This window comes from Motacilla alba, chromosome 4 (assembly GCF_015832195.1).
Source record: "Motacilla alba alba isolate MOTALB_02 chromosome 4, Motacilla_alba_V1.0_pri, whole genome shotgun sequence".
Lineage (NCBI taxonomy): Eukaryota > Metazoa > Chordata > Aves > Passeriformes > Motacillidae > Motacilla > Motacilla alba.
Window position 1 is genome coordinate 49890799 of NC_052019.1, and position 27838 is coordinate 49918636.

Here is a 27838-nt window from a genome sequence, read left to right on the forward strand (position 1 = left end):
TTCATTTTTTTCCCCCTCTAAGTATTCTTAAAACCAAATGGATCCTTTTTTACTCTTCTTATGGATAAACTAGCTAAATCCAGGATCTCTGGTTTCTAGACTTGTCACTTGGCTGGTATTAAGCAATAGCTGCCTTTAGAATCATTGAGAGCTCTTGCATGTGTGCATTTGCCCCAGTGGTCTTGGGAAACACAAAAACTGATGCAATCACAGCCAAAGTACATGGGCACAGAAACTTTACCTCATTCTGGCTGCTCTCACCTGGCTCAGGTCACTTGGACAGGGCTTCTGACCTGTTTAGATAGAGTTCAGAGAAACTCTTCACATGATCTAGCAAGGTAAAGTACAGGCCCTTTTGTGATTCATCTTTTATGGGTGTTAACCACAAGCTCCTGCCCTTCTGAGGGAGCCATCATGTCCTGTAACTCAGGTACAATTTTAATGAAATTCATCACAGTGCATTTAGTAGTTTCTGTAGTTTTTCATGTAACTCATCAATCTTTCATGTAATCCATTATATTCAGTTGAGTTAATCATACCGGGTGCTGCTCTTAACAAGCTATTTTTAATTTTTCTTCTTATTTGCAGATGATTCTAGTGTCAGTGTTAAAGCATTCCTTCAACATGGGATAACAATTTGCTATGCTTCAAAATTCTGTTGCTCCAGTGGGTAATCATGTAATCATTACCATCTTATCTGTAAGACAGTAATAATTTTGCTGCTATGGGATGGGAGGGAGCATTGTGAGGATAAACCTGTAACTACGTGGAATGTAAAGGGATATAGCAATTAGAGATGCAAGGAAAGATCTTACTGATAAAAAGTGGAGAATTCTTCCTGGAGATACAGCAATTTGGAGGACTGAGTTCAGATTTTAACAGGACAATGCAAAACAGCTTTGAAAAATGGTTTGTTTTTTGTTTCTCTCTGCTGTGCAAAACTGCATGCACAGTAAGGAATAAAATGCATGGTTCATAGCAATTATGTGCACTTCACATCTCTTTAGACACTGAGCTTTGGTACAGTTGTTTAAGGGGGCAAACACAGCTTTGGCCTGTGGTAAAACTGTGAACCATGCACAGATTTGTCGAAAGTTTCAAAGAATTTGTTTCCCTAAAGATCTTTTTCATTAGTTAAATCAATGTGTCAAACCACAAGATGGAGTTAATGCAGTTTGTCAGAGAGACTTGTGCTTTGTTTTATGCCAGAGTTGTCAAATTCATATAACAAGAAGATTCCAAGTCAGCAATGGCAGACATTAACAAAAGTTGCAGTAAAATACACTGTGCTAGAAAAAAAATTAAATAAAATGTTCTGGTTCAGGAGTTAGTCAGAATGGAATACACCACATTTGTCAGTAAGTGATATATGAGGTGGAGCTGAAATGTCCCAAATATATTTTATTACTCTTTGGAACTGTCTTTGTATAAAATTTCTAATTTGTGTATAAATGTTTTGTTTCAGAGAGAAAGCTGTAAGATGGGAAATGATGTGACAGGTTTAATTATATTTAAGAGAATACAGAGGAGATCAAAGCCAAAGAGATAAAAGCTGCAACTACTGTGTGGGCTGGAAACTTCTTGTGAATCATAAGCACCCTTAAGTGCAGTGCTTCAGAGGCAGACGTCCTGAATTCAGGACAGAGGCACAGCCGAAATGGAAATTCTCTTTTTACAGTGTTTTATGACCTGTATTGGCTGCTCTTGGTGAGTCCTGTACTTAGGCAGGCACCAAAATGTCTGGGAACATTCACAAGCAAACAGTAAACCCAACTGTGCCACCTAAGTCAGCGGCTCCAAAATAACCCCTCAGGGGCAGAATTGCTGTGAGCTGTTTGCAGAGACGGCATTTGACTGTGGGCCAAGAAAAATCTTGTAACCACAGAGGTAATCAGAACCCCTATGGCAGTAATGACTCTGTCACAGTTTTCACTAGCTATTAGGAATTTGGAAGGAATGAGCTTCCTCCACCACTACCTTTTTTATTGGTGCTGTATAATCGATCACTAAACCAAAGTTATCAAACTTCTGCATCTCCCTTCTGAAAGACAGTACTTAATAAAGGAAGTGTAAGCCAAAAAAAGGTCCTGCTAGTATTTCAAGCAAAGATGCATCTCCACAGTTTTACTTCTGTTGTTTTACTCTAAATCCACTAATCCTCTATACTCTGCTCTCCTCAAAGCATTGCTGCTGTATTCCCCTCTTCAGAGGAAAAAAAAAATCCAGAATCCCTACATTTCTCCCTGGAAAGTTTCTCCCCACTCTGTTCCCCAGCCTTTGCACCCCAATCCTCTAGATCCAAAAATCGTCTGGATCCAGTGCGCCTCCAACTCAAGTTTCTTGAGGAGATTCCTTCCCTTCTTGTAGGTGGGCATAAGATGTCTGTTGCTTCTGCTACACAAGCAGAAAAAAAGGCATCAGGCTGCCTTGGACATGGGGCATTTGATTGAAAGGAAAGAGCAGGTCTTTTTCTTGGAGAGTCAGGTACCCAGTGAAGTGTTTTGAGGAGGTGCAATCTGTTGTTGGTGCATGTGGCTGAGTAAAACTGCTGTTAGAAACAAACTGTTATTCAATGTTACCAAAGGATGTAACTCACCTCTGAGCGGCTGTCCAGGATATTTCTCTTCTCCCTTGCGGTTTTTTAGACATCGGGTAGTTCAATTGGCTTCTCTGCAGATCTGAAAAGCCCAGTCAGGAGGATGAAGTAGAAATGCTCGCAATTGTCTTAGTTCAGTCCCAAGCTTATCAAAGTCATCACACCAGGAAGCATGGCTGCATGTATTCTAATTTTTTCTGTTCCTACTATTGTTTATTAATATATGTGTAGAAGAAGATGATAGGGATGAAACCCCTTTCCTGTGAGGAAAACCTGAGAGAGTTTACATTGTTCAGACTGGAGAAAACAAATCTGGGGTGACTTTTTCACAGCTTTTCAGTACCTAAAGGGGGCCTAAAGAAAGCAGGAGAGGGACTTCTTACAAGAGTGTGCAGTGATAGAACAAGGAGGAATGGCTTTAAACAAAAAAGAGGGCAGGATTAGATTGGTTATTAGGAAGAAGTTCCTTAATGTGCAGGAGGTGAGATTCTGGAAAATGTTGTCCAGAAAGAAATACTCCAACTCTGGAAGTGTTCAAGGACTGATTGGATGAGAACCTGAGCAGCCTGGTCTACTGGAAGGTGTCCCTGTCCATGGCAGCAGGGAGCTGGAATTAAATGACCTTTCGTTCCCTTCCAATCTGCACCATTCTGTGATTCTACGACAACGTAGATATGCATGTCTGGTAAGTGCTGTCACATGTTCTTGCAGTCACATAAAATATATACACAAGGACCGAATGTTTCTTTTTTTTCCTTACAGAGCAGACTATACTCAACAGGAGTAATGATATTGTTGCAGAGGGAATTCCTGGCTTTCTGGGCACTGGAGGCTTGTAAACTGCAATTTAAAAAAATCCTGGATGTTTCTTGGAATCATTTGCAGCATGTGCAGTGAGAAGAGCATGTCAGAGACACATGGATCAGACCACTGTGTACAGGTACACCAGATCACAAAAACTGCCACGTCAAGGCTAATACACGTAGAGCTATTGATCTGTTATTACAGGTTAGACCAGCTCATCTAAAGTGTAATGAAACTGTGCAGCCTTGAAGCAAACACATTCATAGTGGCACCACTGGGGTCTGTGTCAGAATCTACCTCTTGTTTGCTCACGTAGCAATAAGCCAATTTTAACACAAATTGGCCAGGGAAAACCCTGGGTAGACTAGAGGACCATAGATGCTATGATCTTGTACTCTTTTCACATAAAAGAGAGTGATTTAATACATATAAATTTTGGTTAAGGATTGTCCAAGTCTCTGCAAAATTCAATCCCCGTCCAGAGTGTTCTATGCTGCTTCTCAGAGGCTTCATTTTGTTTTTCATGTTTATGCCCAGGGGGACTATCTAATAATTTGAACATTGATAACTGGGCAAGAGAAAAAGGATCAATCTTTGTGATGTTTTTAGTAGTACTTATTTGCAGCAGTCATCCTGGAGAGAGGTTGTTATATGGCATATCAATACCAGTGGTTGTGAAGAATGTGAAAGTGCATGAAAATGAAAGCTCTAGGAATTTTATGAAGTAGAACTGATAGGGATCACTTCCAGTATCAGACAAGAACATTTTTCACATGTGCTCCTGGAAAACATAGAAAAGAACTTTAGAAGCACATAGTATTTTTAATGTAGCTTTTCCAGACACTACGAGATAAAAAGTTGTGTGCACAAACTTTGAGTGGCAAAATACGTACTGCAACTATTTCATAGATAAAAGAGGTGTGTGTGTGTAAACAAGCACAATATATCAAACCACATTGTTGCCACAAGGGAGGCTGTCCAGGTTTTTGTAAGAGGGTTTTTTTTAATCTCTTGTATCTAAACAACTAAAAAAAGAAGGGAGTGTTATGAATAGAATAGGGCACACTTCATACACACAGAATGTACTTTTCTGTGTACATCTAGATGGTACACGTTGAGTCACTTCAGCACCAAATTTACATAGCAGTGTTCCTAAAGCCATTAGACACAGCTTACAACTTCAAACCAACATTTTAGCATCTCTGAAGCACAAACAGTTTTTCTTAAGGCTGTGTGAAAACCTGCATTTTCACAGTCCTTTTAGGTTTAACCTTCTGGAATCAATATGAGCTTTTTCCCTGCCTCTCCACTCACTGACAGCATCAAGAAGGCTAAAGCTTTGGCTTTGTGTCAAATTTAGGAGAGACTTATCCTTTTTTTCCCCGAAGGTGTCAGAGGAGATAAAATGATATTTCCAAGTTCTTTTCAATGCCAAAAGTTCCCTTTCTCAAGTACCTTACTGGCCAAAGGGTGGGAGATAAGAGAAAGCTTGGAGTGTGGGGCTTCAGAGTAAGTGCCAGCAGAACGCTCCACAGGACTGGCTGTGCTCAGCATTTGTCATTCCCAAGTCCACTGGGGCATATAGTCCAGTATTAAATCTCAACCTCCTTAAGACTGCCCAGCTGTTTTGCAGGCACAGCCTCCAAGTCCTAAAAGTCGTGGTGTACGATGGGGATTTTAGAGCAAAACCAAGATCCAAGCCTTTGGTGACTTGAATACACGGATATGCTACAGGAGATTTCTAAAAAGCAACACATGCTGCAGAATACTCTTCTCAATATGAGTAGATGGGAATTAAATCTGTGCATCATTGGGTGCTTTTTCACCTCTATTATAAGACATCCATAAATTACATTTCCTAAAAACAAAGGGAGCACATGGATTTATTATTTTCTCATAAAGGCAAGAACATCTGAAATAATGTGTCACAGCCACAGTCCATTTACTGATGGTGTTAAAATTTCTAGTAAACCTTTTTCCTCCACTCCATCCTTACAATTTACATAATGGAGCACTACTCCTAATTGTTTAAAATCCATACTCCAAAGGAGCTGAACAAATGAATGTCTGGAAGTGTTGAAAATACTTTTTTTTTGCCATAAAACAATGCTGTAAAAAAAGGTTGTTACATCTTTAGGAAAGTGGTTTTAGTTCAGTGACATTTCTCACACAGAAACTGTTTCAACTAAAAGTTTTCAGCCACTGCAAAGGACTAGGTGAATGCTTAAATTAAAAAAAAAGGGCAAGTCCTCCAATTAACCAGTGGACTTACAGCTAAAGCAACAAAACTTTTGTTTAAATAATGCTGTCAGAGCAAAAGATCATTAAATATAAACCACAGTACTTATTTGTTTGCAAAGTTTTCTCTTAGGTGAAGGGGATGGGGGGGTGTGTGGGTGTATGTGAAGGAAATGCAATACCAGCTCTTGGATGAAATCAAAACCCATATAGTTTTCAAATGTGAAAAATAAAAGCATAATTTTCAGAAGACAACTAGAACAGGACCAGACCCCCAACTTTAGGCAGATTGGGAGGTACAGTTACAGGGATGCTGTGCATTGTTGGCTAGTCAATGTAATGTCATGCAGAGATACCACGGATTTTATTACTGGTGGTGAATGACACTGCATGCAGTGGGTGGCTCATCACTAATAAGGTTCCCCAAGGCTCGGTACTGGGGTCAGTCCTGCTTGGTATCTCTTTTGATCTGAGTGAGGGGATCAAGTGCAGCCTCAGTAAGTTCATAGATGACACTAAGTTGGGTGGCAGTGTTGGTCTGCTGGAGGGCAGGAAGGCTCTGCAGGGGATCTGGACTGGATCAATGGCCTGAGACCAACAGAATGAGGTTCAACAAAGCCAAGTGCTGAGTCCTGCATTTGGGTCACTGCAGCCCCAGGCAGTGCCACAGGCTGGGGGCAGTGGCTGGGAAGCTGCCCAGTGGAAAAGGACCCGGGGGTGCTGGTCAGCAGCGGCTGAACATGAGCCAGTGTGTGCCCAGGCGGCCAAGAAGGCCAAGGGCATCCTGGCCTGTATCAGCAGTGGTGTGGCCAGCAGGAGCAGTGATTGTCCCCTGTACTGGGCACTGGTGAGGCCAGAGCTCAAGAGCTGCGTCCAGTTCTGGGTCCCTCATTGCAAGAAGGACATTGAAGTGCTGGAGTGTGTCCAAAGAAGGGCAACAGAGCTGGGGAAGGGTCTAGAGGGAACCTCCTACGTGGAATGGCTGAGAGAGTTGGGGATGTTTGGTCTGGAGTCCTTATCCCTGTAAACAACTCCCTGAACAGATGTCCTAGTAAGGTGTGGGTCAGTCTCTTTTCCCAAGCAAGTAGTGACAGGATGAGAGGAAATTGCTTCAAGCTACCTTCACCAGGGGACGTTCAGGTTGGATTTCAGGAAGAATTTATTCACTGAAAGGGCTGTCAGTGTTGCAACAGGCTGCTCAGGGAAGTGATGGAGTCATGATCCCCGGAATTGTTAGAGAAAAAACTGGATGTGGCACATAGTGCCACGGCCTAGTTAACATGGTGATGTTCAAATTGAAGATTTGACTTGATGTTCTTGGAGATCTTTTCCAACCTTAATGATTCTAGGATTATTAATAAGAGTCAATTCACATTATGAATTAACTCACTTGTCCATTTTAACCAGTATTTAGTACTTACTGCAGTGGGGCAGCCTCACCACAGGTCTTTCTTTCAGCATGAGTTTCCTTCCCTGTGCTGGGCAGGGGCACCCGTTGAGAAGACAGAAGTACAATGCCCTGGTTGTTAATGAGTTGGTAAGAGTTGATGCAGTCCTCTTCTAAGCAAATGCCCCATCACATCATGGCTCATGGATCTTAAATTTTGTTATTGGGAATGATCAGTTCTGGTACTGGTAGTGTGCAAGCACTGAGGCATGCTGATTTCTGTCGATAGCTGTGTTGCCTGCTCTACTTGATCCTAAACCATAGAGTTTTGGAGTATTACAGCCATGCATGGGTTCACCCAGGGATAGCACTCATCTGCTAATAAACAGTGTAAATGATAAATACACCACTTGATGGCTTTCTAGTAACAAAATTAATGCTACTTTAAGTGAGAAAAAACCAACAAAACTAACATGAAGTGAAAAGCAGGAAGGCATTTTCTACTTTTCCCAGGAAAATAAGTTTTATCCTGTGTGCTCTGCTGGATCTCTGAGAAAATACAAAGCATTCCTGGTAAATCCTGACAAGCTTACTTAGGCTCTCAAAAGGTCTCTTTCTCTGATAAAGATGCCAGAAGTCCTAATATCAGTATAACACAGAAGAAAAAGAGTCTTTGTTCTACCTAAGGACCTGAAGTCTTTCAGATACAAAATCTTTGTTTCAGAATGCACTGAAAAATAAAGTCTGGCAGCAAGTACATTGTTTGCAGCTTTTTCAGAGTCATTGGGGCCCTTTTGAGTAGATGCTTAGAGCATCTGAGCAGCTTTAGTAATGCGTGTTACTTAAGACAGAGGGTAGCCACCGCAGGCTAATGAATAATATCAGTTCTGCTTTAAAAGACAGGCGTTTTTAACCTGTATTTTTATCCAGCTCTCTGGTGATGCATTTAAAAGTGCTGCTGGACTGGGAATGCCACATTAGTAGCCACGTGAGGTGGAGGGTGACTGTGAGGGCAGGGTGTCTTCAGGGCATCGCAACACTAGGCTGCATCCTGAGAACACGGCAGGTAAGTTGAATATCTGTCTTCAGGAGCATGAAAATTTCTGAGTCTTCATGATTGTGGTACCTTGATTTTAGTGAAATAACCTAAATGAAATAACCTAAATGTTCTTTGCATAATTATGGGAAACCCTTATCATAACAAAAAAAACAGAACAGATTTGTTTGTGAGTGTCAGAATTTTCTTTTTTTTCTTTAGAAATCCACTCTTTGGCAGTCCTAACATCCTCCATGGTTTAATTTTTAAGACAATTCTTTCTGTAGTTCTCCTGCTGTCGTGGTAACAATGTGAAGTAGTGATTAAATAGATATCTCCTGCTGGCTAAGACTCCTCTGTGATATGTTCTGGGATTGAATGCCATTCTGTTTTTAAATGTTGGGTAATTACACAGCAATAAGTTAAATCTGAGAAATGCAGTAATGTTAAAATGAAAAAAAAATACAGTTTTCTAATTGTAGCAGAACAGCTAGAACAAAAGGAGATTTTTGCACTCTCTAGCAAACAATTAATGGCATTTATTATGAGATAAAAACACATGGATTTTGAATTACATTGTGGGTATCTACACTTGGCTATTTGTGGTGGACACAGAAAGACACTTTTGTGATACTATTCACAGTCATAGAAGTTTCCTTGAAAAATGTTTTGTTTCTTTAGCTATTTTTAAAGCACTGATGTTGAAAGAGTGAAACAGCACTTGCATAAAAATGTTTTTAGGAATAGTTGATACACTGAATTATCTCACTAGTTCTCAAATAAGTGTTCCAGATGAAGAGGAGGCACTGGAGCTGCAGTAAGAAAAAAATTATTATTTATTAGAACATGTCACAAAATAATCCTTAAAAGTGCTGAGAATTCAGAAAACTTTTAGACACACATGACCTAGAAGTATCAGCCATGTTATAAATGTGTATAAGTTTTGGATAATAGGATGGGAGATTCAATAACGAGGTAGCCATAACAAAGAGGTAAAACACATTCAGGGAGCTCTTCACTTCTCCTAGTGCTGCTGATGTGGCATCTTAGCAGGCTAGCACTGACAAAAAGTGCTAGGCTTCTTATTTCATGTCCCAGCATTGCTGGAATGAGAAAATGTATCTGTGTGCATGTATTTATACAGAAAAATATATAAATATATATAAAAGAATTAACTGCCTGGAAGAAAATGATGATAGCATTAGAGTTTTTTACTCCCACAGTGTTACCCAAGTAATCAGAGGGTTCAGTAGCAATACTGATATTTCCTTCAGCTCATCATTAACTCTCCTCATTTGACATTCCCAGCAATTAACCCCCATGCCCTAAGACAAAGCATCACAGTGGGTGAGAGAGGCACTACTGCCAGCCCTAAAGCTGCTTGTGCCAAGGACTTTGGCAGTGGTGTGCCCCGGTCTGAGCATCCTGGCAGTCAGGGCTTGGGATCCTGGCTCTGCTGTTACCCTTCAGCTCTGCTCCCTGTGCGGGTCTCCCCTTTCCCCCCATGTGTCCCTTGCCCATTTCGTGATTTGCTCATGATTTGCTCAGTGATTTGCTCGTGGGCCCACTCATGTTGCTTTGCCAGCAACTGTGCTCCCTGTGCTGTGCTACCTCACCCTCCTCCTTCCTTGTCAGGGCCTGCAGCTGGTATTGCAACATGGACTCATGACACCTTTTTCTGAGCTCAACTTTCCTTTTCTGAAATATTTAGATTTAGTAAATAGATGCGTAAATAGGGTGAAATCTACAATTCAATGCAAGAAAGAAGAAAGAAGCGTGAATTTTTCACTGATGCCTGAAGCTCCATTGTTCTTTGCTCCTTTGGGCTGGGCAGGTGATACCTTCCAGCTGGTGCTCGTCGAGCTGGGTACACACTTACCTGTGTGGGTAGCTAGGGTGAGTCTTATTGTTCCTTAATTCAGGAAAATCTGCTTTTTAGTTATACAACTTGGAAAGCAAGCGTTTAAAGGAACTTCAACTAAATGTTTGTGAAGGACGACACGTACTCTGAGCTCTACTCAAGGACAGTTTGAGTGTTGTGGCAAGGTCTATGGAAAATAAGGAGAGGTTTCTCTGTTGTCACAACAGCAACTTGAGCACCGTCAGAGCCAGCAGCAGACGTTCAGCCTTCTCTGTTAACTGATGTGCGTGGCAGAGTCTCATTGAGTCCTGTAAAATGCCTGCTGCAGGGCTTCCAAAGAAAGTGCTGTCTAGGAGAACGAGTGTTTTGCCTTCCTGAGAACTTCACTGTGCTTTATCAAATGATAGTTAGATTTTACATTGTTTTTAATTAATTTTATAAAAATTTACTGACTCAAGGGCTGGCAAATAAGAGGATTATGGAAGATGGGAAAATAATTGCTTGTTTCACCTGAGCGCCATGAAGGTAAATGAACTGAAGGTATACTTTGAAGCACCTGGAATACAGATGGAGGGTTTTCAGCATGAGCCCATTAACGCCAAGAGCATGTGAAGGATCTTGAAAGGAAAACTTGTTCTGGGACAGCAGTGCTGATACAAATTACCTCCTTTTATTAAAGAACACAACTAATGAACGGGATTCACAGATACTGTGTTGTTTTGTTAGTGAGCTTTCTATCCAACTAACAATTCTTCATTTATTTTCTGCTTTCAATTACTTTGTTAATTTGTACTTTCCTTTTTTTTAATAGATACTCCTTTGTTTGTACTGTTTTAACATAAGCTCAAAAGCTTATGTTATTCCTCATAAAGCTCTTAAGGTATAGTGCCCTTTTCTATTTGATTTTAGTTGAATGTCAATTTAACTTTTCCTCAGTATCATAAATGCATCCCATTTTATTGAAGGTTCCTGGCAACTAAGAAAAAGCCAAGCCAAAGTCATTGGCAAATGTTGCATTCCTCTGATGCAGATTTTGCTTGTTTAGTTAACTGTGACAAATTTGCCATTCTAAGCCATTGGTCTCTGCCTCAATGCAGGTAGATAAGATTAAAACAAAGTAAAGTAATGTAGGATGAAGCAAAAAAGTATTCATGATCATATAAAAACAAGCAACATTTACAAATTTTAGCACTGCTGATCAGAAGCATTTTGGTTTGGTGCAGTTTTATTGTACTGTAGAGAAAACTGCCTAACTGAACCATGTACATAGAAATGATTAAGCCTACCTAAAACATTCACAGGGAGGTTAAGGTGTTAAAGGAATCAAGAACCAAAAAGATGTGGCTTCTCTTATGGTTTTCATGTTTTTACTGGCTTTGAATTTAACTGAATTTTCAGACATCTGAAACCCTTAATGAGCATGTCTTTGCCACTATTTTTATTCTCAGCAAAATGACATAAATGTATAGGTAGATACAGATGGATAAGTAATCATCCATGACAATCCAAAGCATATTTCTGACACTTGAGCCACTATCAATAAACAACATGATAGAAGCCAGAGCAATAACTGATAATATTAGCAAACTGCATCTTGGGTTCAGGGTCTTTGGTAGGAAACAGAACACACACCTTTCTCCAGTATGTCATCTGAACTCGTCATGTGTAATTTCTTGCTGGAGGTGAAGGAACAAAGTGCTTGCTCTTTGTTGGATGGGATTTGTTTGCCTTTTGCTGAGTGGTTTGATGATAGCTAATAATTTGCAGATATATGAGATCTACGTTTTATGAGTGACACTCTTTTTTTCTGGAGCAGCTTCTAGTAAAGAGAGAAGTTAAGATATCTAACTGGTATTAAGGTGATTAAGGTGCATTTATGCGTGCTACGTATTTGTAATTTTGGAAGGAGGGACATGGGTTCAACCTCCAAATCACTGAGTTTCTATGTGGAAATGGTTTCCGTTACCATAAATTTTGTATTTTCATTGTTATTTCTGTGCCTTAATTTTTGTGAAGAAGTAGAAGGAAAAGCATAAGGAGATACAGGCTAACTTGTTATCAAATACATTTTCAAATTAAACCTGGGATACCTGAAAGTTGAGGACATTTACTCATACAGGAATATAGCTAAACCTCACCACCTATAGCTCACAGGAAAAAGCTGTTCCTTACCATAAGCCCCATCCTTCAGATTTGCATCCCTTCTCAAAGAAAATTCATATGGCATTTGGAATATCTTTTAAGCTTTTGGAGTATTATCTGACTTGAGGGGTGGAATGAGCTGAGAAATAGAAGTCCTAAATATTTTCCCAGCCCTTGCACTGACTTGCTGTGTGACCTTGAGCAAGTGGCTTGAGGATTTGGTGTTCTTTATTTGCTTTATTTAGATAATCTTTTCATGTGTAAGTTACCAAAGGAAAAGGCAAGGAAACTATTTGTGTTTAACACCAAAAGCAGCCAAAATGCTGGCCAGCATTATTGAAAAAATGTTTTATTAAACTCTGCCTCAGTTGTGTCATCTCTAAAAGGGGGAAAGTAATGTGGATAGTAAACTGCTGGTGTTTAAATAAGGAAAAAATAATCTCTGCACAAAATATTATTTTATTTTAGGGTTTCTGGTTGCTTTGCATAACTCAGGGAATCTTCACATTCTCATGAATGAAAAATTTATCTTCTATTTTTCCTCCCTCCTACGAAAGGGAAAACTTTGGCATGCTCAAGTATGCCTTAAAGGCAGCACTGCCTCTGGGATCTCACATTAACACCGTGATAAATGTGCTGTGTATTGCTTGAAAACGCCGTGCACCAACGTGTCAGCATACGTTTTCCCTGCACACCTCTTGATTAGCATCTTATTTACATATTGGCAGGAAAAGGATTCTGAGAAAGACCAACAAAATAGAGTATGTGTTAGTATGTTCTTCTCTAAGAAGGCCAGAGTATTAGTTCCAAAAGCAGCTCTCTGGTGGCACGTCCTTCAGAGCTGGTGGCTAACAAATTTTGGAGTACTGAGCCCACGTGAGTTTCAGCGAGTAGAAGCCGTGCTCATGCACATCCCCAACTTATACATTTTATTGTTGGATTTACTGTATCATCAAGACTCAATACATACCTTGGACAAAACTACTTTCTCATATTCCCTGGTATGTTACAGGATAGAATATCTAACTTGAGGGGAATTTTCTTCGGTTTCATCCATTCAAGTAGTATGAAAATGTGGAAGAAAATAGTGGAAGCATTTAACATCACTAGTAGTTTATTTCTCATTGCTTTTGCCTTTGTCTAAGTATATTGATTACTCTTTGATTTGGTTTTGTTTGCTTGTTTTGAAATAATTTTCTGCTTTGCCAGTATCTCACATTATTCAGAAGCTCCATATTCTCGATACCTATTTTAGCAGGGGTAAGCATGGGAGTATGCAGTTAAAAAGCCACTGAAATGATACTTGCTATTCCTTCTACATAAATTAAAGATACTGTTGACCTTGTAATTTATACTTGTGCTGTGCTTGTAAATCCTTGTTATTAGAAAAGCTTCAGGCTAAGGACTGCATGGATCTACCACTCTATCCTATTGAACTGAGTCAAAATAAATTTCAAGATGCAACGTGCAAATAATATGAACAGGAAAGAATGCATGCCCATAGAATGCATGCCTAAAATTATTACGAAAATCATCTCACTTGAATAGACTGAACAGTTTTGTGGCATAATAGAAAATTAGGTGCATATTTTCACATCTGAGAATAGATGTGAAAGAAATTAATGAAGGAGCCATTAGTAAGGTAAATGTCACTTTCAGGAAGATGCTGCTTATTTAAGATATACTTTTTCAAAACCATTGAAAAGGATGTTGTAGCACTTGAGATGTGATCAGAGTAGATGAGCTAATTAAGCATTTAGAGAAGCAAAAAATCCCTCTTGTCTTAGAGTTGCTTTTATGATTTAAAGACAAAAAAAATCTAAAACATCTCTCTGAAGCAGACATAGCCTGGATGCCATGCCTGGAGACACCAGTTGGAAAAGAATATGAAATAAAGGAGGGTGTTATGAGTCACCATCTTCTGGACAAGACATAGCAGAGTTTGACGAGGAAGATTCGGTAATTCAATTTTTTTTTCTGATTTTAATATGAAAACTAGAAAAAAAAGTGGGGTGAAGTGCACAAACTAAAATTGTAGTTCAGAGGAAAGAACTCAAGAAAGGATATAGTGGTTTCTGAAGCATTAGAATAGAGTTAGGAGATTAATTCATGCTTTCATTAACTTTTACAAATGGCTCTGAGCAAAAAATTGGTTCAGGCTATGATAAATATTATTTTGAATGTTACAATGTAATGCACAGTACACTAATATTCCCTCAAGCAATGACTGTAAAATAGTTGTTGATATTAAATGTCTGGAGGTCATGTTATTTTAATTGCCTCTAGAGAGGAGTATCTCAGGGAAGTTCTACTCTGATGTTGAATGTTACTGGCTCCTACTGGCAACTATGAAGTCTGAAACTAGAATATTTCTGCTCAGAAAATCTGGAGAGCTGCCAGATGCAGCTGAAGTCAGTGGATCAAATTCTGCTGGTTTAACACATGAGGAGTCTGGTTGACTTCATTAGGGTCTCATGTGTATAACACAATACTTTCTCCCAATATGATTATATCAGGAAACTAGGATTCAGCTGTAGCTGATTTATTATTGCATTATGTATCAGTTTGCCTGCATCATACCTGTCAATAACACCTTGAAATAAATAAATTTAAAAAAATAACACCTGGAAAGAAAATAAATTTGGAAGACAGATGATGGCTTTGGAAAGTGAAATAGATTAAACAGACAAAAGAAGTGAAAAACTGATAAAAATATCAAAGCAAAGTGCCAGGGCCAGACTGTGAGGCTTAACAACTCTGCTGCCCTCTCACTGATGGCTTGACTTAACAGCACGCTGAGGAATTTAAAATGCAGTAATAGCTGAAACAGGGTCATTACAGACAGCGGGTGGGATTTTTCAAGCACAAGTTGAGCACTCTATCAAGTCCTTGATGTTTTAGCTTTGGTTTTCAGTAGGTGCACAGGTGGGCCAACCCTGGTGTTTCAGACCTGAAGCTGGTGTGTCTGCTTCCAGCCACAGAGACCTGGCTTCTACCTCGTGTTGTGCTTCTGTAGTTTTCCCTCAAGCTTGCTCTAGACAGCCCGGCTACATAGGTGGACTCTCAGCCCTGCATCAGGGCTAAGAACTCAACTTGAAGGAGTTCTTGAGAGAGCAGTTTTAAATTGATTACTGTGCTGTTCAGAGGCTCTGGTTACACAGCGCTCATTAGTGATAACTAAGGCACTGAATAAAGCAGACCTGTCAGACTTGCTGCTTTCAGAAAGACAGATAAATGAGTCTGGGCACAGTGCCATGCTAGTCTGGTTCTATTACTCCCAGTAGATGAACTAGCTCCGAGAGCTAGCTCAGGTATCCCTTCAGGAGAGGAGAGCATGCTGTCCGGATGTCTCCTGTGCAGACAAACAGTTTATAACTCTTTGAAATGACTTTGCCTACTCTGCTTCAGTTAAAACATTCTGGCAACTCAAAATAATAGGCTCAAAGTCACAAGTTTTGCTTTTTTTTTGTGGCTGCGCTGTACAGGAGACCTACTGCAGCGCAAATGGTGGGTGGCCTTTAACCTTTCCAGCTGGCTCTGCTATTACTCAGTCAGGTTCCTTCTGAGGTGCACTCATTTGTCTCCTGGCCCTGGGGGCTGGTGCAAGTGCAATGTTGGCTCAGGGGAGCTCAGCTAATGCAGAGCCTGACATTGAGGGAAGAGAAGAAAGGACAGAGTTTTCTTGCTGCTCTCTCTTTCTGTGCCAGGCTACAGCTGGACCCAGAGAGGGGCCATCAAGTTGAGTTGACGTAAAAGCTGTAGGATGCCTTTGCTCATCTTTTCAATGATGTGGTATCTCCACAAATGTTATGAAAGTGTTAGCAACAGGTTAGCCATAGATTTCTAATTTGACCAGAAAGTGTACAAATTATTTCACTCAGACAACCAAGGGAAATTCGTGCTGTAAATATAGTTTCTCAGAACCTGTTTTCCCTTCCCACCTATACTTTATTATATATTTTCTCACCTCCAATATCAAGATACAATCAAAATATTCACAGTAATATCTTATTTTTCTCCCTCTGCCCCTGAAATATGAGTGAAAGAAGAATCAAAGAGAAGGACAGACTGCCTAGAACTTCTGTAAGTTCAGCAAGAGGTTTGGATCAGCAAAAGTTTGCACCAAGGCAGACAAATCACAGCTACTTTGTACAGGGTGGGAGGTCCCCAAAAGGAGAGACATGTTTCCTTCACAGGACTCTAGCCTGGAAAGCTTATGCTCTATTAAATGGTAGAAAAATTTGAAAAATTGTTTCCCATTTCGTAAGGAAATGCTCATCCTGTGCATATGTTTGGGCTGGGTAAGGCCAAGCTTGATCAGTTGGCATTTTCTGATGATACCTGACGTGTTTGGACATACCTCAGTGAAGCCATAGGAAACATGACAGGACATCATATAGCAACCTTTTGCTCTTGAAGTACGTGTGTAATGCTCATGGTACTGGAGAGGTAAATGAAGAAACACAGGTAAAACTGACATTAGCCCTTGGGAGCTCTCTGGCTCACTGGTCAGCACGCCCCTTACCAAACCATGTTTGGTCTGGCTGAAACATTTGGTTTTGCAGATAAATGGTGAAATCTGGGGGTTTCTGGTAAGCATTGATTTAACAGAGTAAACTCAAATTCTGTATATTTGCATATCCTGATGTTTTAGTTTTTCGACACAGCTGGTGAATTTTGGAAAGCTGGGCAATTTTACCCAGGAGTCCTTGACCGAGACTCACATTGCTGCTCTGTGTGGATGGACAGGAAGGGTGTTACAGAAAACAGCAGGGCTACTGCAACCGCTCATAACAATATTCACTCAGGAAGGACTCAAAAATCAACTCTCAGCTAAAGTGGACTCTTTGTAACACTCCTAATGACTCACTGGAGACTTGCAAGACTCTTACCAAATGCTGTTAAATAAAATTTTCCACTTCAGCAGCTTATTCAACCAAAGGGAATTCAGTCTGCAGCACAACTGAAAATATTCTTGTTCAAAAAATAGCCATCATTGATTACCCAGCATTTGTGAAGGCATTGCTCTTGATGCTGCCCATTGGTCTGTGCTTTGAATAATCCTTCACAATTGCTACTGAATAAATCAACATTGCAAAAGTATCAAACAGGGAATGCTTTACTGTTATAACCATTTTGTTAGGTGCAGTTGCCACAAAGGATGGGTAGAAGTAACTAAGATTTCCTGTTAAAATGATGCAAGGTTCATCAGTGTAGAATTTGGGGGTTAACTAATTGCAATGTAAGGTACTCTAAAAAAGCAATGCCACTCCCATTTCTAAGTAATGAGCATAAAGAAAGAGAAAAACCTCAGTGGAGGTGAAAAAATTCACAAAGGCAGCTTGTAAAAGCACTTGACAATGAATCTGTGAAAGGCAAAAAACAACCTTCAGTTTTCAGGACAAGATCATGAGTTAGGTTTGTTCATCACACTCCAGTGCAAGTGTCCAATAACCTAATGTTCCATCACCTCTCCTGATCCTTTCCTCCTTCCAGAGAATCCTGCCATGTTTCAGTTTCAGCATGACTCCAAAATGAAGGCATCCCTCCAGCACCTGGTCCTAATCTGTTCCCTCATCCTGCTGTAGGTATTTTAGATAGTCTCATAGTATTTTATTCTGCTTATCTTCCATGATGCAAGGTTATCTGCAACAGCTTTTTTTTTTCTGGGAAATGCTCTGTCAATATCACCTCACAGTGAAGACCTCAGCAGAGTATTCCTGTTATTTGTATTGCCACAGTTCTTTGAAGCTTCAGAAAGGGTCTGACACCACATTGTATTTGGTACTCCCCAAAACTTACCTGAACATTTTCATCATTACAAAATAAATATCCTTTCTCTTACTGTCATTTTGTTCATGACAGAGAGGATTTTAAGTTCACATATATTAAGATGGGTCCTAAAGCATCAATGAGAAATTCCGAATAGAAAGCCACAATCAATTAAGTGTTTTCTGTCACTAAACTCATTCATCTCCATTTATCTGATTGGACATAACTGGTTCATGCAGCTAAAGCAGCTGTGATCATTCTTTGCTCTTGTTACCTTAGGAAGGGGAAAACAACTTCTTACCTTCTCAGAGGGTTAAATTCTAATTAATTTTTACGTTACAGCCATATCTAGACCTTCAAGTCAATAAGGCACTGTTGGCCAAAGCATTAGGCAAATACTGGTGAAAATACAATGTCTCACCTTAAAAAACCTATATTCCAGGATGTGTGTCATGCAGATGGAGGGCAGAGAAGGCTGAAGTCAAAGTCATTATACAAGTTATACTAATTTCAAACTTTTTTTCTCATTATAAATTCACAGAAAAACTGTTGAAACCTACCATCTGTGCTTTAAGCTATTAGTCAGGGCCCAAGGATGCATCTGTAAGGTGGCTGGCAATCATGGTTGTCCTCACCATTTAGAATATTCCTGGAAGACTTTACAGAGAATTCAGGGGCAGATGTAGCTAGAACAAAGCCTTCCTCAAAATATTCAGAGAAGAACAGTAGTTTTGAAAAGCCTTTATGAAGGGCAGCCTCAGAGTTGCTGTGGCTAGCCTCTGTCCAATGATATACAAGGATCTTTTTCAGTTTATCTTCAAGGAATATGTTCTTACAGACAAGATTTCAGCACAAAGGCAAAAGAGATCACGGTGTCTCTGAGATTCTCCCTGCCAAAGGAAAACTGGTTTTGCTAGAGAGGTGGACATCTAAGACAGCTACATAGCAAAAACACCACAATTCATTCTTAAGACAGGCACACATTCAACAATAGGTGGTTTAGTAATTGCATGAAATTACAGACGTACCTGTTGGTTTTTTACTAAGAACTGGCAGAAGTTGTACTGAGGAAGAGAGAACAAAGCACAAGATAAGAAATTAAAATGCAATAACATATAAGAAACCCATTTCATGCCATTTTAATCTTTATGTATTTTTTACATACTGTGATGGACGGTGTTGTATGTAATGCTGGGTGCCACGCAGTGTGTCTAGCTGTTGTTATCTGCCCAATAAATTAAGATAAGTGTTCAGTGCTGGTCTTAAAAATGGTACACTAGTCAAAGGCTTTATAGTTTTCAGTCTGTTCTCTCACAGCAATTGTCATTTTAACTCTTAGCAGCAAAGACTCAGAGGAGCTGCAGCTATGCCTAAGTGGCAAAAATTGTAAGCTTGGTTGTAAAAGAAGTGTGAGATTCACTGCCAATACAAGCTGCCCAAAACATAATGAGAGCATTTAATATTTTATGATTTTTTTCCAATGTTCTACCAGAGATTGAACACTGGAATGAGTCTTAAGTGAGAGCAACTTACCAGATGAAGAACATAATGAATGTCTTTCATAAAAATTAATATTTAAGCAGTGTAGTTAGTTGTATTATAATTGTTCTACCTCAAACCAATCATGATGTTTTGCTATTATTTCCCCTAGTATAATTCTGATCTGAATATTATATACATAAGCCCCACTGAATAGGAATCCATCAGGCATGGAATCAGCTCTCAGAAATGCAGCATTTTGGGATGGTTACTCCAACTTCATTTTGAAGATGTTCCTTCAAGTCCTGGCCCATTCCACTAAAGAGAAAAATCACTTTTACTGAGTGTGGCCATGCAGATCCAAACATACACAGATACACACACTCATTGATAGGCAACAAAAACACTGATACAAATTTCAGGCAGGCTGGACTGGGGAGTTAAATCAATATGTAAGGTCATCTGGGAACATTCAGCAGCAAAATCAGTTAGCAAAACTTTCCATATGAGTATCAGCTACCTTTCCACTTAGCAAAATTTTGGCAGCCATGTTTTAAATCAGCAGCATATTTATCCTTCTGAAGTATCGTATAAATTGTTTTTTGAGGACCATCTTGTTAAAACAATTTTTGCAGTTAGAGATCAAACTCACTCAGTGCTTAAGTCAGGGGGCAGCTCTCAAATCTGTGTCTGTGCACAACAGGTGTGAATTCTCCCTGTATGCAGGAGAGGATAGCAATATGGGAACACCTTTCCAATTGGTGTGGATAGCCAGGTGAGTGGGAATTGAGGAATAAATTATGCCAGAAACTGTTGTTCTGACCCCCAGAAGAAGCACAGTGGCACAGCATCTTTGGATATTGAGTGTATAATGAGATTTAACATTTTGAGTGCAGGAATACACTGGACACTAAGTCTGCCCAGTGCTGGTCAGCAAGGCAAATTGAGAGAGATGGATAAAGAAAGCAGAACAGAATAATTTTTGGATGAAGCTGGTGTTCCAGCTTCATTTAATTCACATGAAATAATCTAAGCCAGTTTTTTTAAGGGAAGATAGAGCAGGATTTTGCTGTTTTGGAGCTAGTTAATTTTGAAACAGTGCTATTGCTCTTGATCCATACTTACTAGAAGCATGCTGCATATCCTTGAAACCTCTCTTATATTTGCTTCTCTACATTTTAAAGGTTTCAATGTAATTTAAAGGATTACAATACTCTTCTGTGCTGGCACATGAATTTTTTGTTTGGTGAGCACAGAAGTAGATGGAAAGAGGAATGCACAAGTGGAATACTTAAATTAATTGAAACACATGTGAAAGTAAAACCATTAAGGTTAAAAAGGAAAAAAGCAAACAAACAAAAAAAAACCCCACCAACCAGAAAACCCAAATCCCCGAAATCTACCAGGTTAAGCTGTTCCTCTTGAAAAATCATTACTGAATGAAATCTCTGCAAACACTAATCCTTAGTAGATGGCATTTTATTTCATTTAACTGATTTTCTTTATTGCAGCCAAGTAGATAAAAGACTGAAAGTCTTCTATTGTACATGTGTAAATACCTTAAGAACCTTTTTTAATATTCACACCAATTAGTTTATTAACAAATTCAGACTAGAGAACCATATTTTGAGATGCTATTCCAGCTCTTTGCACAACTAACCACCTCAACCCATGTACTAAAAAAGGGGCAGGATTATTAGCACGGCTTTGTACATTTTTAACACTCCTACTATCATGGTTATGTGGTATTTGCTTTTATTGTCACTGAAGAGCAGAGCAGTGCCACTGCTGTAGCAAGGCATCAGAGAAACCAGCAAAATCTAGGTCTCACTAGAGCATTTTCCAGTTTTATCTCATAACTGATGTGCTGCCAAGGTTCTTACCATGTTGACAATGGTATTGCCTTGACCAAGGCAGCATCATAAAACCTGTGGGCCCCTACAAGGCAAGAGTAAGGTTTCATTAAGTCATCCTTATGAGGCATTCTTTGTCTTCTCCATAAATTTGATTACTTGCTCCTGCAAAGCGTTCAGAGACTTTCAGCTCCCCACGGCCTCAGTGAAGGATAAGACTTCCTTGGATGGATTATGCTCATATGGACCCTGCAGTCAGGAAACTCCTCTGCTTCACTAGTGCATTTAATTGCCCCCAGCCATAGTTTTTACTCTCTGCCATGAGTACAGTCCCTTAAATGAAGTTGACAGCAGCCACTGTGAAAAGCCTTTTTTATTCCCGTGCATGAAAAGTGACTGAGTAACACATGATTGGAAGAATGAAGCATTACCCATGTGTGAGCAGTGAGGAGATACAGAGCAAAAAGCAAGAGTGAATTTTGGGACAGATTGAAAGAGATGTGTGATGAAGATAAGTAGTGCCAAGAGAGAACAGAGGGGGGAAGTTAAAGGACGTGATAAACTCTCCATAAAAAAAAAAAAGAAAACCCACTCAATGGAAACAAAAGGAGCTAAAAGATGACTAAATAGTGGCCATCTGCAGCCATCCAGGGAACACTAAACAGGCAGTTTCAGAGCTCCCTTTAGGTAGGACACCCGGGATGAATGAAGGATAGATGCAGCAATTTTAAAATTAATTAAGTATTGATACAATTTATGAAATTGTTTTTATGAAGATGTTGGTAAAGCGTTTCATTAGATTCTTGCCTTGTAAAGGCAAATATACTCAATTTTAGCCAAGAACCTTCTTGCTCGCCTTCCTGTTATTTTTTCTAAGGTAGATGACAGCCTGAAAGCATCCTAAGTAAATAAAATAGAGGGAGTTGTTTTTAGATATGGTAATTACTTATCTGTTAGAGAAGATCAACTTAAAAATCACTAGATAGTAGAAATAAATTCTTGTTGGGCTCAGATTTAACACTTCAAATCTGATTCTTCCACCTGAATCCATACAGGATGTAATTTTGTACTTAAACTAACTGCTTTTACATTCCCAGTCCTTCAGCTCATGTTTCACTGAATAGTTCTTACTGTCTAGTCATATTAACAACAATATTAATAGCCATTCTTTTCATCTACAATATTAAAGTTGTATTTTCATGTCAAATTATCTCATTTCATTGAAGAATTAAGATTTCAAATTAATTATGTAACATGGTTCTTAATATTTTATTGTTTTTACAGGTTTTATTTTTCTAGCTATTTGGACTTCGTATACTGAGTCAAATCCTCAGCAAATGCAACCTGCTTTGGGTCCAGGGAAGTTATGAAGTTGAATCTATTTAAACCACTTAAATATCGGGCCTTTATTTCTGCATTTTAACATCTCTTACTTCACTAATGTGCATGAGCTGAGAAATGCACAGACACACACATGCAAACACAAGACTGATGTGCTTCAACAGAATCATTCTCAAGAATTACACACATGTAGCTGTGGCTCTGAATCCAGCCCTTCCCCTGTTTCTGTTTGAAATCTCAGGATTTTCTATCTTTGGTATAATCTACCAGACTAGCAACAACAAAGCTTGACAAAGACCCTAACAAACAAATAGTAAATTTTAAGAAAAGCACACAAAGAACCAGCATTACATGAATCCCAAAATAACAGTTAATTTTAAGGCACTCTGGGTTTATTTTGGCAGCCATATCTGTTAGCATCTGGGGATGAAGACTTTAAGTTTCAACAGATGCCCTGAAATGCAAGGAAACCAAGGGATTATTTGAATTGCAGCAACAGGACATGGTTGTACTGATGCCTTAAGTTTTAGCTTTTATATTTTTCAGGTTCTGTGCTGCTTTAGTGTGTAGTTCTGAGCTTCATATTAGAGGATATTAAGCTCTCTTCACAAAGTAGGTTGACAAAACAATTCCTTCTCTAGTTGGGGACCAAGGACGAATGATCCAAATCTCAGGTCCAAGGGCATAAACAACAGTGAACTGAAGTGAGAAAACAAGAAGGATGAGACTTCATAAGCTAAAGCTATAATTAGACAATTAACTCCAATATACAGATGGACCAGAACTTATGAAAGTGTGAAACCTTGTGACCGGTTGTCCATTTTGTGACCATTTTGGGTCCATCTTGTGTGTAGCCCTGGCTGGACTCTGGTGTTGCCCAGGGTGTAACCATTGAGGCCTTCTAATAAATACCTACTTTATTTTTTAACTCCATCTAGCCTCTGTTCTAGGTCAGCCTTCACAAGGCATCAGTTCTAAACAGTCATCAGAGTGACTTATTACAAAGTGTCCTGCAAGGTACAAATACCCTTAGAATATCACAAGAGACAGAGCTATGAGAGAACCACTTATCTTAGTGTCACAGATACCTTCCTAGACCACCCTCAACATATCTTCTAAGCACACCTCCAGACTTAAAATAGGGCAATGTCAGGCAGCATCCCACTCCATCTGGGTGCAAAGGCCTTCACAGTCTGTTTTCATGCTGTAGTTAATCCTCTTTACTCACACATGCATCATTTGTCCTCTGGTACACCTGGCCTTGCTAACATCACAACAGGCCTCCAAGTGTAAGCCTACAACTCAGGTTGTATCTGTGCCTTAATTCCAAAAGCAGTTCCAAGGATTAAAGGCAAAGCATTTCCTTCCTGAGGCCCAAGAGGCAGGACCAATTAATTTTACTTTTGATGTCTGAAACCAGAATTGACAGAAGGGATCTGATACAATTCATATATTGTATTATGACAATGTCATACTACTCTGAGTGCTGTGGTAATATCCACACATAGGTAGGGTGTCTGGAGAAATACACCTGCAGCTGTCTGGAGAAATACACCTGCAGCATGCTTTGACTATGAAACTGATTTTTGCAGGTTTGGTCATATGGTGAATCTTACCATGATTCTTTATGGTCCCATCAAATAGAGAAAGCAGAATCATGTTTATATTGCATCTGTATAACTCATTTTCTACTAGCTTTATTGGTAGAAAGACATGGTAGCATGTCTTTCTTTTTTTCTGCCTGCTGTTACCTAATAATACGAGTTTCCATATTCATAAATTCAGAACAACAAACCACTCCTACACTTTTAGAAGTTAAATGCAGAGAAGCAAGTACAAAAGCCTGGCACTCATTTTTTTCCCTAATATTTTGTTGCCTAGGTTTTCAGAAATCCTCGCTAAAAGAATGCAGTTTGATTTACAATTCAAGACCAGATTTGATCATGTAAGTTTAAAAATGGAGTCTATTATATTACTGTGTGCACAAATCTGTGTATTACAGTGTGTACAAAATATGCAATTCCTTTGCAGTTTTACAGCACAGACCTCGATGCCACTTTTTGGAAGCTTGCTGTGTGCACGTTTCAGAGCCCAGGAGACAGCTGTGAGCATGGTTCCACTGTCACCTATAGAGTCACCTGCTGGGCTTTATCCCAGAATAAAACATCCTGCAGCATCCTACCAGGGAGCATCATCACCGATGTGTAGGCAGCACTTGCCCGACTGCCTGTCTCCATTTCTAGTGTTTTGTTTTTCTTTTCATTTGGGAGAATTCTTGGAGCAGTTCTGGTGGTACAGGATGAGGTGCAGGAGCGAGAGCATCCCTCTGGAGTCATCCCTGCTGCTTCCTGAACAGACACCTGAAGGCAACATCATTTGGCTATTTCTGACCTGCAGTACATTGCTACTTGCAAACCTTTTTATGCTGTTATTCATCTCCTGAGCCATCTGGCCCCTGTTACAGGATACCTGCAGATGGATTAATAAACCAATCTAATAGAGCTGTACATATTAAATATACAGCAGAAGCAGCTGTTGAGTGTTTGTTATGAGCTTTCTATTTTCCCCTAATGTTTCAGCCACTGTGATTTAAAGTTCTAAGCCAGTTCCTTCAAGGAAAGGAACATTTTTTTCCCCTCAACTACCCCAAAAAAAACAAAATAAATTTATATCTCATAAAAGCAGCCTGTCATTGAAGAACATGTTATAATCAGCATAAATATAATTCTCTCCTTGGAGTAGAAACTTTTGTTTCAGCCTTTGAATAGCATTGTCAACTCATCTTATTATAATATACCCCCCTGACAGCTCTCACATTAATTGCACCAGATTGCCCACAGAGTGTTCATTTGCTTGTTCGTTTACTCTTAACTAAGAATGACTTATGGAAAACTTTGCTTCCTTGCCCATACAAGTGGGGTCAGAGGGAAACCAAACCTATCTTAAAAGACTTCAAATCGTAGATTATTAATTTGAATGGTCCAACTATGGCTCTTTGGGATAGTGCTTATAAATTTCTCAAAGTGGGCCTATAGATGTTGTTATATAAAACAACAGACAAGAAATATGTCTGTACACAAATAATTAGAATAATAAAAATTAGTATACTTAGAGTGCCTCTGAAAAGTACCTGAGAAAAAAAAGGAAAAGGAAAAAACAGCATGCCACACAACTCCCCCAAACTAGGGTTTTTTCAACTTGATTAAATGGCTGTTTCAACTTTCCTCACCTGGTAGCTGCTGATCTAAATATGCCAGCATTCAAAACACAATTAAAGATTAAGAGAAAAGTGCAGATGTGGGATCCAAAAAAAAGAGAATTACTAACACCACCAACTAAAAGCTGAAACTCAAGTGTGTTAGTTGCAGTAATTCAGGGTGGTGGGGTGGAAAATAAAAACTTCCTGTGGCAAAAAAAACCCCAACAAACAAACCAACAGACCTCTCCCCTGCCCCCAAACAAAAGCTAAAATGTTACCTGAGGCAGGGAGTAAGAATTTGAAGGTGTTTAAATAAAAAAAAAAATTACCTTCCCCTCCCCTCTTTATAAGCTCAGCTGCACTTCTTAAAGACCACAGAACATGAGCTTGCAGTTTCAAAATCTTGCAAAGTGTTTCTATTGGGCCTATACAAAAATCCTGGGGAAAAAAACCCTGAACTACTCAGATTGGACAACTTTACTTTTGACTAAAGTCCATGAAAGGTCATAAGGAATTTGTAAATGAGTTGTGGAGAAAACAGCAATAATTCTACATATCCAAGGAGAACCCTGTTACTGAAGCCATTAGTGTTCAAGCTTTGAACACTCCCTACAAATTTTCAAGGTGAAACCTAACAGCTGTCTCCAGAGCCCCAAGTATATCAAAGATCTCCTTTTTGCTCCCTACATCTGAGTTCTGAATTCCTTTTTATCTTTTTTAGGCACCTTTATGTTAAAATAATCAGAACTCCACCCTGTGATGATCAGAAGCATCATACAGAGAAGATTACGTAGGCTCAGCACAATCCCCTTTGCCTTCAGATGCTGCAGTGCAAAACAGCAGGCCACATTACTTGCCCAACTCCCTGTGTTCCTCTGAAAACATCAGCCCAATTAGTAGTTTTCTGAAAACCCTTTTTATTTCTTTTTCTTCCCTGTGCATGTACTGGTGTTCCTCAGAAGGACGTGCTCAATGTGATTCCCATTACTCAAGTATATTTTGCCTTCTCTGTCTAGTGAGTCCAAATTGCTACAAACCATCCTCATAACTGGTCAGATTCATGCCGACCCAAGCGTCATCTCCATCTGTTTCAGTGGCTGCACTTAAGAGGGTCAAGTTGGATGTGAGCCATTATCCCAGAGGTGGAAAACCAAAGCTTTACACACTAAATCTACGGTTACCTTTGTCCCAGTGCAGTGGACAAAAGGATGCAAGCTAGAGAACAGTAAAAATTCTTCACTAGAGATACATAGGAGACTATTTGGCAGGTGAATTGCACTTTTGACACCTGTCAGTAATATATATGGCCATCTAGTGAAATGAGCTTACATTTTTCTCAAAGGAGAAAAGCATTTCAAACTCACTTCTGAGAACAAGGATGAAGCAAAAACATAAAACCTACAGCATAATTTTTAGGTATATTAAAAAAGACATTAGTGACATAAAGGACTGCCTCTCTTCTCTGAGACAGGTACAAGGATGCACCTTACACTGAACCATAAAGTTGCTACGAAATTTTTCTCAGTCTAAACCATTGTAGAATAGTCTGCCCAGTTCTGGGGGAAAAGAGGCAGAGAAGCAGCCATGGATGGGTATTGACAGGAGAATACCCTCCACTGCATGCAGATGTGCCTCTCTAACTGCATGAAGCAAGCCCTTAAGTGCTCCTTGGTAATGAAATATGGATTTGTTGTTTCCCAGTCAGTGTAGAAAAGCATGATTGCCTCTAATTTGTAGGGTGAAGTTGTGAGGCTGCAGTAGGTAAGGTGATTTGTTCAGGCTCATCAACTAACCATGGGCTGAACCTCAGCGAGGAGGAGGGTGCTCCTTCCTTCCCAAGCTATTGCACACAGGCTTCTCCATCACAGCTGCCCCAGTCAAGAAGTGTTCTCCAGGAAGAAAAAAATAAAAGGCCAAAAGGCCACTGGACAAAGAAATCAATCCCTTTTCAGCTCTCACAGCTAGAAAACTGTTTGGTTTCATGTTCTTTTTTTCCATGCAAGTATGACTTATGTGTGCTGGAACTCATTAACGGCCACTGTGTTAAGTCAATTCATTAGCCAAATAATGCTTAAATAACAGTATCTTAAAAATGAAAAACATCCTGCTGCTCCAGTGCAACTTAAGAAA

General features: G+C 39.5%; 1 long non-coding RNA gene across 19 annotated transcripts; it reads left to right on the plus strand.

Moving 5' to 3' along the window:
* The first annotated feature begins 282 nt into the window (after positions 1–282).
* On the plus strand, positions 283–27804 carry LOC119700656. Of its 19 annotated transcripts, none has more exons than XR_005256851.1 (9): positions 311–430; positions 589–3281; positions 3398–3536; positions 7956–8091; positions 13903–14023; positions 17561–17648; positions 20019–20090; positions 22453–24454; positions 24541–27804. It is a non-coding gene; the product is annotated as an uncharacterized LOC119700656 (long non-coding RNA). The 19 variants fall into 19 exon arrangements; XR_005256848.1 differs by having other exon boundaries at positions 312–430; positions 3359–3536; XR_005256847.1 differs by having other exon boundaries at positions 283–338; positions 589–3536.
* Positions 27805–27838: the final 34 nt, after the last annotated feature.